Here is a 12,726-nt window from a genome sequence, read left to right as displayed (position 1 = left end):
TTAAACATTTAAACATTTAAACATTTAAACATTTAAACATTTAAACATTTAAACATTTAAACATTTAAACATTTAAACATTTAAGCATTTAAACATTTAAACATTTAAACATTTAAACATTTAAACATTTAAACATTTAAACATTTAAACATTTAAACATTTAAACATTTAAACATTTAAACATTTAAACATTTAAACATTTAAACATTTAAACATTTAAACATTTAAACATTTAAACATTTAAACATTTAAACATTTAAACATTTAAACATTTAAACATTTAAACATTTAAACATTTAAACATTTAAACATTTAAACATTTAAACATTTAAACATTTAAACATTTAAACATTTAAACATTTAAACATTTAAACATTTAAACATTTAAACATTTAAACATTTAAACATTTAAACATTTAAACATTTAAACATTTAAACATTTAAACATTTAAACATTTAAACATTTAAACATTTAAACATTTAAACATTTAAACATTTAAACATTTAAACATTTAAACATTTAAACATTTAAACATTTGAACATTTAAACATTTAAACATTTGAACATTTAAACATTTAAACATTTAAACATTTAAACATTTAAACATTTAAACATTTAAACATTTAAACATTTAAACATTTAAACATTTAAACATTTAAACATTTAAACATTTAAACATTTAAACATTTAAACATTTAAACATTTAAACATTTAAACATTTAAACATTTAAACATTTAAACATTTAAACATTTAAACATTTAAACATTTAAACATTTAAACATTTAAACATTTAAACATTTAAACATTTAAACATTTAAACATTTAAACATTTAAACATTTAAACATTTAAACATTTAAACATTTAAACATTTAAACATTTAAACATTTAAACATTTAAACATTTAAACATTTAAACATTTAAACATTTAAACATTTAAACATTTAAACATTTAAACATTTAAACATTTAAACATTTAAACATTTAAACATTTAAACATTTAAACATTTAAACATTTAAACATTTAAACATTTAAACATTTAAACATTTAAACATTTAAACATTTAAACATTTAAACATTTAAACATTTAAACATTTAAACATTTAAACATTTAAACATTTAAACATTTAAACATTGAAACATTGAAACATTTAAACATTGAAACATTTAAACATTTAAACATTTAAACATTTAAACATTTAAACATTAAAACATTTAAACATTGAAACATTTAAACATTTAAACATTTAAACATTTAAACATTTAAACATTTAAACATTTAAACATTTAAACATTTAAACATTTAAACATTTAAACATTTAAACATTTAAACATTTAAACATTTAAACATTTAAACATTTAAACATTGAAACATTGAAACATTGAAACATTGAAACATTGAAACATTGAAACATTAAAACATTAAAACATTAAAACATTAAAACATTTAAACATTTAAACATTTAAACATTTAAACATTTAAACATTTAAACATTTAAACATTTAAACATTTAAACATTTAAACATTTAAACATTTAAACATTTAAACATTTAAACATTTAAACATTTAAACATTTAAACATTTAAACATTTAAACATTTAAACATTTAAACATTTAAACATTTAAACATTTAAACATTTAAACATTTAAACATTTAAACATTTAAACATTTAAACATTTAAACATTTAAACATTTAAACATTTAAACATTTAAACATTTAAACATTTAAACATTTAAACATTTAAACATTTAAACATTTAAACATTTAAACATTTAAACATTTAAACATTTAAACATTTAAACATTTAAACATTTAAACATTTAAACATTTAAACATTTAAACATTTAAACATTTAAACATTTAAACATTTAAACATTTAAACATTTAAACATTTAAACATTTAAACATTTAAACATTTAAACATTTAAACATTTAAACATTTAAACATTTAAACATTTAAACATTTAAACATTTAAACATTTAAACATTTAAACATTGAAACATTTAAACATTTAAACATTTAAACATTTAAACATTTAAACATTTAAACATTTAAACATTGAAACATTGAAACATTGAAACATTGAAACATTTAAACATTTAAACATTTAAACATTTAAACATTTAAACATTTAAACATTTAAACATTTAAACATTTAAACATTTAAACATTTAAACATTTAAACATTTAAACATTTAAACATTTAAACATTTAAACATTTAAACATTTAAACATTTAAACATTTGAACATTTAAACATTAAAACATTTAAACATTGAAACATTTAAACATTTAAACATTTAAACATTTAAACATTTAAACATTTAAACATTTAAACATTTAAACATTTAAACATTAAAACATTTAAACATTTAAACATTTAAACATTTAAACATTTAAACATTTAAACATTTAAACATTTAAACATTTAAACATTTAAACATTTAAACATTTAAACATTTAAACATTTAAACATTTAAACATTTAAACATTTAAACATTTAAACATTTAAACATTTAAACATTTAAACATTTAAACATTTAAACATTTAAACATTTAAACATTTAAACATTTAAACATTTAAACATTTAAACATTTAAACATTTAAACATTTAAACATTTAAACATTTAAACATTTAAACATTTAAACATTTAAACATTTAAACATTTAAACATTTAAACATTTAAACATTTAAACATTTAAACATTTAAACATTTAAACATTTAAACATTTAAACATTTGAACATTTAAACATTTAAACATTTAAACATTTAAACATTTAAACATTTAAACATTTAAACATTTAAACATTTAAACATTTAAACATTTAAACATTTAAACATTTAAACATTTAAACATTTAAACATTTAAACATTTAAACATTTAAACATTTAAACATTTAAACATTTAAACATTTAAACATTTAAACATTTAAACATTTAAACATTTAAACATTTAAACATTTAAACATTTAAACATTTAAACATTTAAACATTTAAACATTTAAACATTTAAACATTTAAACATTTAAACATTTAAACATTTAAACATTTAAACATTTAAACATTTAAACATTTAAACATTTAAACATTTAAACATTTAAACATTTAAACATTTAAACATTTAAACATTTAAACATTTAAACATTTAAACATTTAAACATTTAAACATTTAAACATTTAAACATTAAAACATTTAAACATTTAAACATTTAAACATTTAAACATTTAAACATTTAAACATTTAAACATTAAAACATTGAAACATTTAAACATTGAAACATTTAAACATTGAAACATTGAAACATTGAAACATTAAAACATTAAAACATTAAAACATTAAAACATTAAAACATTTAAACATTTAAACATTTAAACATTAAAACATTAAAACATTTAAACATTTAAACATTAAAACATTAAAACATTTAAACATTAAAACATTTAAACATTAAAACATTAAAACATTAAAACATTTAAACATTTAAACATTTAAACATTTAAACATTTAAACATTTAAACATTTAAACATTTAAACATTTAAACATTTAAACATTTAAACATTTAAACATTTAAACATTTAAACATTTAAACATTTAAACATTTAAACATTTAAACATTTAAACATTTAAACATTTAAACATTTAAACATTTAAACATTTAAACATTTAAACATTTAAACATTTAAACATTTAAACATTTAAACATTTAAACATTTAAACATTTAAACATTTAAACATTTAAACATTTAAACATTTAAACATTTAAACATTTAAACATTTAAATATTTAAACATTTAAACATTTAAACATTTAAACATTTAAACATTTAAACATTTAAACATTTAAACATTTAAACATTTAAACATTTAAACATTTAAACATTTAAACATTTAAACATTTAAACATTTAAACATTTAAACATTTAAACATTTAAACATTTAAACATTTAAACATTTAAACATTTAAACATTTAAACATTTAAACATTTAAACATTTAAACATTTAAACATTTAAACATTTAAACATTTAAACATTTAAACATTTAAACATTTAAACATTTAAACATTTAAACATTTAAACATTTAAACATTTAAACATTTAAACATTTAAACATTTAAACATTTAAACATTTAAACATTTAAACATTTAAACATTTAAACATTTAAACATTTAAACATTTAAACATTTAAACATTTAAACATTTAAACATTTAAACATTTAAACATTTAAACATTTAAACATTTAAACATTTAAACATTTAAACATTTAAACATTTAAACATTTAAACATTTAAACATTTAAACATTTAAACATTTAAACATTTAAACATTTAAACATTTAAACATTTAAACATTTAAACATTTAAACATTTAAACATTTAAACATTTAAACATTTAAACATTTAAACATTTAAACATTTAAACATTTAAACATTTAAACATTTAAACATTTAAACATTTAAACATTTAAACATTTAAACATTTAAACATTTAAACATTTAAACATTTAAACATTTAAACATTTAAACATTTAAACATTTAAACATTTAAACATTTAAACATTTAAACATTTAAACATTTAAACATTTAAACATTTAAACATTTAAACATTTAAACATTTAAACATTTAAACATTTAAACATTTAAACATTTAAACATTTAAACATTTAAACATTTAAACATTTAAACATTTAAACATTTAAACATTTAAACATTTAAACATTTAAACATTTAAACATTTAAACATTTAAACATTTAAACATTTAAACATTTAAACATTTAAACATTTAAACATTTAAACATTTAAACATTTAAACATTTAAACATTTAAACATTTAAACATTTAAACATTTAAACATTTAAACATTTAAACATTTAAACATTTAAACATTTAAACATTTAAACATTTAAACATTTAAACATTTAAACATTTAAACATTTAAACATTTAAACATTTAAACATTTAAACATTTAAACATTTAAACATTTAAACATTTAAACATTTAAACATTTAAACATTTAAACATTTAAACATTTAAACATTTAAACATTTAAACATTTAAACATTTAAACATTTAAACATTTAAACATTTAAACATTTAAACATTTAAACATTTAAACATTTAAACATTTAAACATTTAAACATTTAAACATTTAAACATTTAAACATTTAATCATTTAAACATTTAAACATTTAAACATTTAAACATTTAAACATTTAAACATTTAAACATTTAAACATTTAAACATTTAAACATTTAATCATTTAAACATTTAAACATTTTTATTCAATAATAGAAACGGCAAAAAATATTAAGGATCACAAAACGAACACACCATGACACCTAAACTGGGCGACGCTTCCCTAACGAACACACCGGCCATACTTGATCGAGCTGTCATCAAGGCTGTCATTTTTTTTTCACCCGCGCGCGTGTTTGATCCTGTTTGTGTGGCGCAGTTGAAATCAAAAATTCTCTAGTCGAATCGCGTGTGCTCGTGAAGGATCAACATCCGGCGTTCGGAACAAATACACCCGGTGACTGAACCGGAACGGCGGGATGGCGGAATTTTCGCATATTTGGGTGAGTATTTGGAGTTTTGTTGAACTTGGAGAGGGCGGAATCGCACCCGCAACAGCAGCAGGCATTTTCAGGCAAATTTCCCAAGCTATTGGCTGATGCACAAAGTGATTTGTTTACCTTTTTTTGGTACCCTCCGCAAAACTTCAAGCCATACAAAATTGTTGCCGGATCTTTTACGGGAAAGATCCGGAGAAAGATCCGGCAGCAATTTGTTTTGATTTGACGTTTGCTGAGGGTGCGGACAAGTTTGGTTATGTTCAAAAGAGAATGGTCAAGGTCAAGTTTGCGAGAGCAATGGTCTGAACAAACTGTGTGTGTTCCTCTTTTTTTACAGGGACTTCTTCTACCAGGCCCGGCGCCTGCTGCGGACACTTCCGGCCGGATTTGTTCAGGATGGTCGTTTCGTCTGGAGGCGAAAATCGTTAGGTAAGTTGTGTGTTAATGCTCAACGGTGAACGTTCAAACAACGGTCAAGGAAAAGGTCACGAAAAGAATTTTGTTGAGTGGTACGCAACTGAAAATAACAGAAACAGAAAGTAGCGAGCGATGAATAAATAAAATAATAGAATTTGCAAATTTGAATGCCACTGATAATTACAAATGTTTATATAATTTTGTTTTTAATGTAAACATATAAAGCTGCTCATCAGACCGAATCTCAAAATGCTGAATCTTGGAAGGAAATTAGGCAATTAGGATATTAGGAAATTAGGAAATTAGGGAATAAGGAAATTTGGAAATAAGGAAATTAGGAAATAAAGAAATTATGAAATAAGGAAATAAGGAAATTTGGAAATAAGGCAATTAGTAAATTAGGAAATTCGGAAATTAGGCAATTCGGACATAAGGCAATTCGGAAATTCGGAAATAAGGAAATTTGGAAATTAGGCAATTAGGAAATTAGGAAATTCGGATATTGAGAAATTCTGAAATTAGGAAATTAGGCAATCAGGAAATAAGCAAATCAGGAAATAAGGAAATCAGGAAATAAGGAAATTAGGAAATTAGGCAATTAGGCAATTAGGAAATTAGGAAATTAGGAAATTAGGAAATAAGGCAATTAGGAAATTAGGAAATTAGGAAATTAGGAAATTAGGAAATAAGGAAATTAGGAAATTAGGAAATTAAGAAATTAGGAAATTAGGAGATTAGGAAATTAGGAAATTAGGAAATTTGGAAATTTGGAAATTAGGAAATTAGGAAATTAGGAAATTAGGCAATAAAGCAATTAGGAAATTAGGCAATTAGGCAATTAGGAAATAATGAAATTAGGAAATAAGGAAATTAGGAAATTAGGAAATTAGGAAATTAGGAAATTAGGAAATTAGGAAATTAGGAAATTAGGAAATTAGGAAATTAGGAAATTAGGAAATTAGGAAATTAGGAAATCAGGAAATTAAGAAATTAGGAAATTAGGAAATCAGGAAATTAGGAAATAAGGAAATTAGGAAATCAGGAAATTAGGAAATTTGGAAATTAGGCAATTAGGAAATTAGGAAATTAGGCAATTAGGAAATTAGGCAATTAGGAAATTAGGAAATTAGGAAATTAGGAAATTAGGAAATCAGGAAATTAGGCAATTAGGTAACTAGGAAATTAGGAAATTAGGAAATAAGGAAATAAGGAAATAAGGAAATAAGGAAATAAGGAAATTAGGCAATTAGGTAATTAGGAAATTAGGAAATTCTGAAATAAGGAAATAAGGAAATTTGGAAATTAGGCAATAAGGAAATTAGGAAATTAGGAAATTAGGAAATAAGGAAATAAGGAAATAAGGAAATTAGGAAATTAGAAAATTAGGGAAATAGGACATTTGGAAATTAGGAAATTTGGAAATTAGGAAATCAGGAAATCAGGAAATTAGGAAATTAGGAAATTAGGAAATTAGGAAATTAGGAAATAAGGAAATTAGGAAATTAGAAAATTAGGGAAATAGGAAATTTGGAAATTTGGAAATTTGGAAATTAGGAAATTTGGAAATTAGGAAATCAGGAAATTAAGAAATTAAAAAAATTAACAATTAAGAAATTACAAAATTAGTAAATTTGGATACTAGGAAATCCAGAAATTCGGAAATTAGGCAATTAGGAAATTAGGAAATTAGGTTATTAGGTAATTAGGAAATTAGGAAATTAGGAAATTAGGAAATTAGGAAATTAGGAAATAAGGAAATTAGGCAATTAGGATATTAGGAAATTCGGAAATTCGGAAATAAGAAATTTTTGAATTTTAGAATTTTAGAATTTTAAAATTTTAGAATTTTAGAATTTTAGAATTTTAGAATTTTAGAATTTTAGAATTTTAGAATTTTAGAATTTTAGAATTTTAGAATTTTAGAATTTTAGAATTTTAGAATTTTAGAATTTTAGAATTTTAGAATTTTAGAATTTTAAATTTTAGAATTTTAGAATTTTAAATTTTAGAATTTTAAATTTTAAATTTTAGAATTTTAGAATTTTAGAATTTTAGAATTTTAGAATTTTAGAATTTTAGAATTTTAGAATTTTAGAATTTTAGAATTTTAGAATTTTAGAATTTTAGAATTTTAGAATTTTAGAATTTTAGAATTTTAAATTTTAGAATTTTAGAATTTTAGAATTTTAAATTTTAAATTTTAGAATTTTAGAATTTTAGAATTTTAGAATTTTAGAATTTTAGAATTTTAGAATTTTAGAATTTTAGAATTTTAGAATTTTAAATTTTAGAATTTTAGAATTTTAAATTTTAGAATTTTAAATTTTAGAATTTTAGAATTTTAGAATTTTAGAATTTTAAATTTTAGAATTTTAGAATTTTAGAATTTTAGAATTTTAGAATTTTAGAATTTTAGAATTTTAAATTTTAAATTTTAGAATTTTAGAATTTTAGAATTTTAGAATTTTAAATTTTAAATTTTAGAATTTTAGAATTTTAGAATTTTAGAATTTTAAATTTTAAATTTTAGAATTTTAAATTTTAGAATTTTAAATTTTAGAATTTTAAATTTTAGAATTTTAGAATTTTAAATTTTAGAATTTTAGAATTTTAAATTTTAGAATTTTAAATTTTAGAATTTTAGAATTTTAGAATTTTAAATTTTAGAATTTTAAATTTTAGAATTTTAGAATTTTAGAATTTTAGAATTTTAGAATTTTAGAATTTTAGAATTTTAGAATTTTAGAATTTTAGAATTTTAGAATTTTAGAATTTTAGAATTTTAGAATTTTAGAATTTTAGAATTTTAGAATTTTAGAATTTTAGAATTTTAGAATTTTAGAATTTTAGAATTTTAGAATTTTAGAATTTTAGAATTTTAGAATTTTAGAATTTCAAAATTTTAGAATTTTAGAATTTTAGAATTTTAGAATTTTAGAATTTTAGAATTTTAGAATTTTAGAACTTTAGAATTTTAGAATTTTATAATTTTAAAATTTTAAAGTTTTAAAGTTTTAAAGTTTTTGAATTTTTGAATTTTTGAATTTTTGAATTTTTGAATTTTTGAATTTTTGAATTTTTGAATTTTTGAATTTTGAATTTTGAATTTTTAAATTTTTGAATTTTGAATTTTGAATTTTGAATTTTGAATTTTGAATTTTGAATTTTAAATTTTGAATTTTTGAATTTTGAATTTTGAATTTTGAATTTTGAATTTTGAATTTTGAATTTTGAATTTTGAATTTTTGAATTTTGAATTTTGAATTTTGAATTTTGAATTTTAAATTTTGAATTTTTGAATTTTGAATTTTGAATTTTGAATTTTGAATTTTGAATTTTGAATTTTGAATTTTTGAATTTTTGAATTTTAGAATTTTAGTAACAGCTAATTTAATAGCATTTGTACCGAAACAAACATATGAAAATATTCCCTTTGTCTAATTTAGTGTGTTTCTCTTTTACAGGGGCCTATTCCACTGAGGATGGTGCTTCATAAATACGCGAGAGTTCATCCCAAGTACGAAGCAGTAGTTCCGGCACCGGCTACAAACATTTCGAACAACGTCAGAAAGTTCGGATTGAAGCAGAATATTAAAAGAAAACGACGCGGAAAAAAGTACTAATTATTTTAAATCATCGAAAAAAACTATAAAAATACAATAAAACTTACCATATTTACCATTAATTTCAATGTATAAATATATGTTTTACAGTACAATTTAGTGGAGAGAAAAAAATAAATACAATGAAAATACAATGAATCATACTGTAGTTATTATTTATTTCAATGTACGAATATAGTTTAAACCGTACTATTTAGTATGGAAAAATCCATGAAAAACTGTGAATTTACTGTGCAAACCATTGTAATGGTTACTGTTTTTATTATAAATGTATGATGTTTTCTATGGTCAGGGTAATTTTTGGACGGAAAAGGCATCAATGAAAATACGGTAGAATGTATAGTTTTGGTTTTTTTGTATGGGGAAAAGTCGAAATTTTTATGGTGACTGTGCCTAACAATACCCCTTTTTTATAGTAAATTCCCAAAATAAGATATATTCTATGGTGAAAAAACATAAAGGCTACTGTAGAATCATGGTAAAAATAACCATAGAATTTATCGTGTGATAACCATAAAATCTACTGTAGGTTTATAGTAAAACTTTATGCGGGAGGGCGGCGAAGTCCTTGTAGTTAAAAAGGAAGACACTAGTGGTTGGTACTAGCAATGGTGGCCGACAGCTATAAAGTCAACTTCGTTTTTTTCGTATTTTTTTCAGAAAGCCCTCCAATTTCCTATAAGTTTGTCTTTGACCACTTTTTGATACGACGCAACGGCTTCAAGATACAGTAATTTTTATATTGCAAAATACAAAAATATTTAAATACCTTACGCCCTTCTCAAATGTTATTTTCGAGTACTATTGGTTCCATATATACAAAAATGGCTTATATAGGCCTAGGATAACATGTCTAAAAAGTTTCATTGAAATCGGAGAGGGTCGGGTACAAAAGTACCAGAAAAATTCCTGATTTGAGCTAGAATTGCTCTATATCAATCTATTACTTGGAACTCAACATGCTCATTTGTATATAAATAAAAAAACAAAGGGTCGTGTTGTAAATATTTTAAACTGACAAAAAATATCAAAATTAAGTTGCAACTAATTTTGAAATCATCATTGAATATATTAAATTCATCGATTTCCTCAATGTTTACTATTTCTCTACAAAAATCTAAAAGTGTGGATCCTTACAAATATCGTTGAACAAATCTTTAAATATGGCTGTTTTAGGCCATTTGTGTCCGTAAGATTGAAAACTTGTGTGCACCCTTAAATAAATCGGGGTAACATTGATAGAACTTGATTTTTTTTTTTTTTTCAAATATTATTCTACCGGTAATAATTTTATCATGACTTATATATTTAAAACATATACAGGGCTGGATTACAAAATGTCCATGTATGTATTTTCACATAAATTCAGTAGAGCTTTGGAAAACAGTTAAGTAAACTGTTTATTTTAATACCAGGGTGACTTTGATAGTTACTGTGTGTCTTACAAATTAAATGATTTTATATGTCGAATCTATTGTGAAGTCTATCTCTCCTATTTTTTATAGAACAATTACATGTTTTTTTGAATTGGTTACCAATTTTTAATAAAAAAGTAATGTAAATTTTGGGTTAATTAAATAAAAATTACAATTATTCTTAAAAACAGAATCCAATTTTACTTCTTGAAATACTCTGATTTTGCAAAATCATTTTGTACTATCAATTTGCAAAAAAAAAAACAAACTTCAACTTATCAATGTAACCCCAAACATCAATGTAACCCCGGTTTACAGCACTGAAAGAAACCAACATAGCAAATTCAAATGCTTTTCCACGTGAGCTGCTTCAAAAACCTACACGATGAATTCATATGTTTTTCCTTTGACCCTTACATTATTTTCAGGTCATATGGATGTGATAATCATTTGAAAACAGCTGATTGCTAGCGGAAACCATTTCATTCTTTTTTCGCATGGTGTTCACGTTGGAGTCAAGTGATTTTCTCTTGGATTGGCCCCATCAGTCTTTTCCCTTGATAGTTAGGTGGAAACCACGTTAAAATTGTATGTTTTGAATTTGAAAGTCAAGTGTCTTATTTTTTCGGAAATTCATTGAGCAAGATGGCGAGAAGGAGAACGGCACGTTCAGAGCTCGTCCCGAGCCCCAAGAGTTTCAATTTGTTAAAACTAGGATTTTAATATCAAAAATTCATGAAGAATCGGAGTTGATCACGGTAAGCATATTGATTATCAAAAAAATGCTAAAATAACAACTTTTTCTATATCATTTTCTCAGATAATCGATTTCTGGAGTGTCCAGTCCGCAGTGAACCGACTTCGGACAAATCTTTGAGAGTGCACAGTGTCCAAAAATGCCCGAAGGAACATTCGGTGACCAGTGACTGAGGAACTGCAAGCGTGGACTTAACAATGCGGCAACGCTAGAGATTTATTTGTGTTTTTTTTATTTATTTTGTTGTGTTAGTGTGATCCAACTGGCTTTGCCAAGATGTGTTTTTGTTTTGTTATAATAAAAAAAGATAAAATGTGATAAATAAAATACAAATTTTGAAAATGAGTGTTGTCTTTATTCTTTTTTTAACCTGCAGAAAAACAAACATTTTGGGGTGCTATCCATTTCATCTTCAAAAGAATTTCACGTGACATGCATGTGTGATTACATGTGAATTTCGCGTGTTTTTCATTTAATTTCGATGAGAATTTCACTTGAATTTACCGGTGCACGCGATGAAAATTTTCTATGTGATTTACACATGATACTCACATGACAAGTCGAATGGGGCAGATTCATGTGGAAAACATGTAACATTACTATGTGCTTTTCTTTCAGTGAGGTATACGCGCATGTGTGAGATAAACATGTAAGTTATGTTATCAATACTTTTCATTTCCTTTAATTTATTTCGTTGTTAAAGCATTACTTGTGTGAAGCTATTTTAAGCTGAGATGTGGACTACCTTTGAAAAGAGAATGAGCCTGTGTGGATTTTCCAATTGGATTAAAAGTTCCGTTATCTAAATCGGCACGTATTCGAGAGTATCAGAAGTGAAATTAAATTTTGTGATTAATTCACCTTTGGAGTGCTACTGCTAATATAAGTGTGTTAAGAATCGAAGAAAGTTGGGATAGGAAGATTAA

General features: G+C 21.8%; 1 protein-coding gene and 1 long non-coding RNA gene across 2 annotated transcripts in view; both read left to right on the top strand.

The window, feature by feature from the left end:
* LOC6051267 (E3 ubiquitin-protein ligase UBR1) overlaps window positions 1-12,726 on the top strand; it is a 162,464-nt gene that overhangs the window by 117,400 nt on the left and 32,338 nt on the right.
* On the top strand, window positions 5,448-9,766 carry LOC119766235. The gene is made up of 3 exons (XR_005276955.1): window positions 5,448-5,591; window positions 5,926-6,017; window positions 9,470-9,766. It is a non-coding gene; the product is annotated as an uncharacterized LOC119766235 (long non-coding RNA).

Source organism: Culex quinquefasciatus, chromosome 1, assembly GCF_015732765.1.
Source record: "Culex quinquefasciatus strain JHB chromosome 1, VPISU_Cqui_1.0_pri_paternal, whole genome shotgun sequence".
NCBI classification, from domain to species: Eukaryota; Metazoa; Arthropoda; class Insecta; order Diptera; family Culicidae; genus Culex; species Culex quinquefasciatus.
The sequence above is the reverse complement of the archived record's forward strand: the minus strand, read 5'-3'. Positions and strand labels throughout refer to the sequence as shown.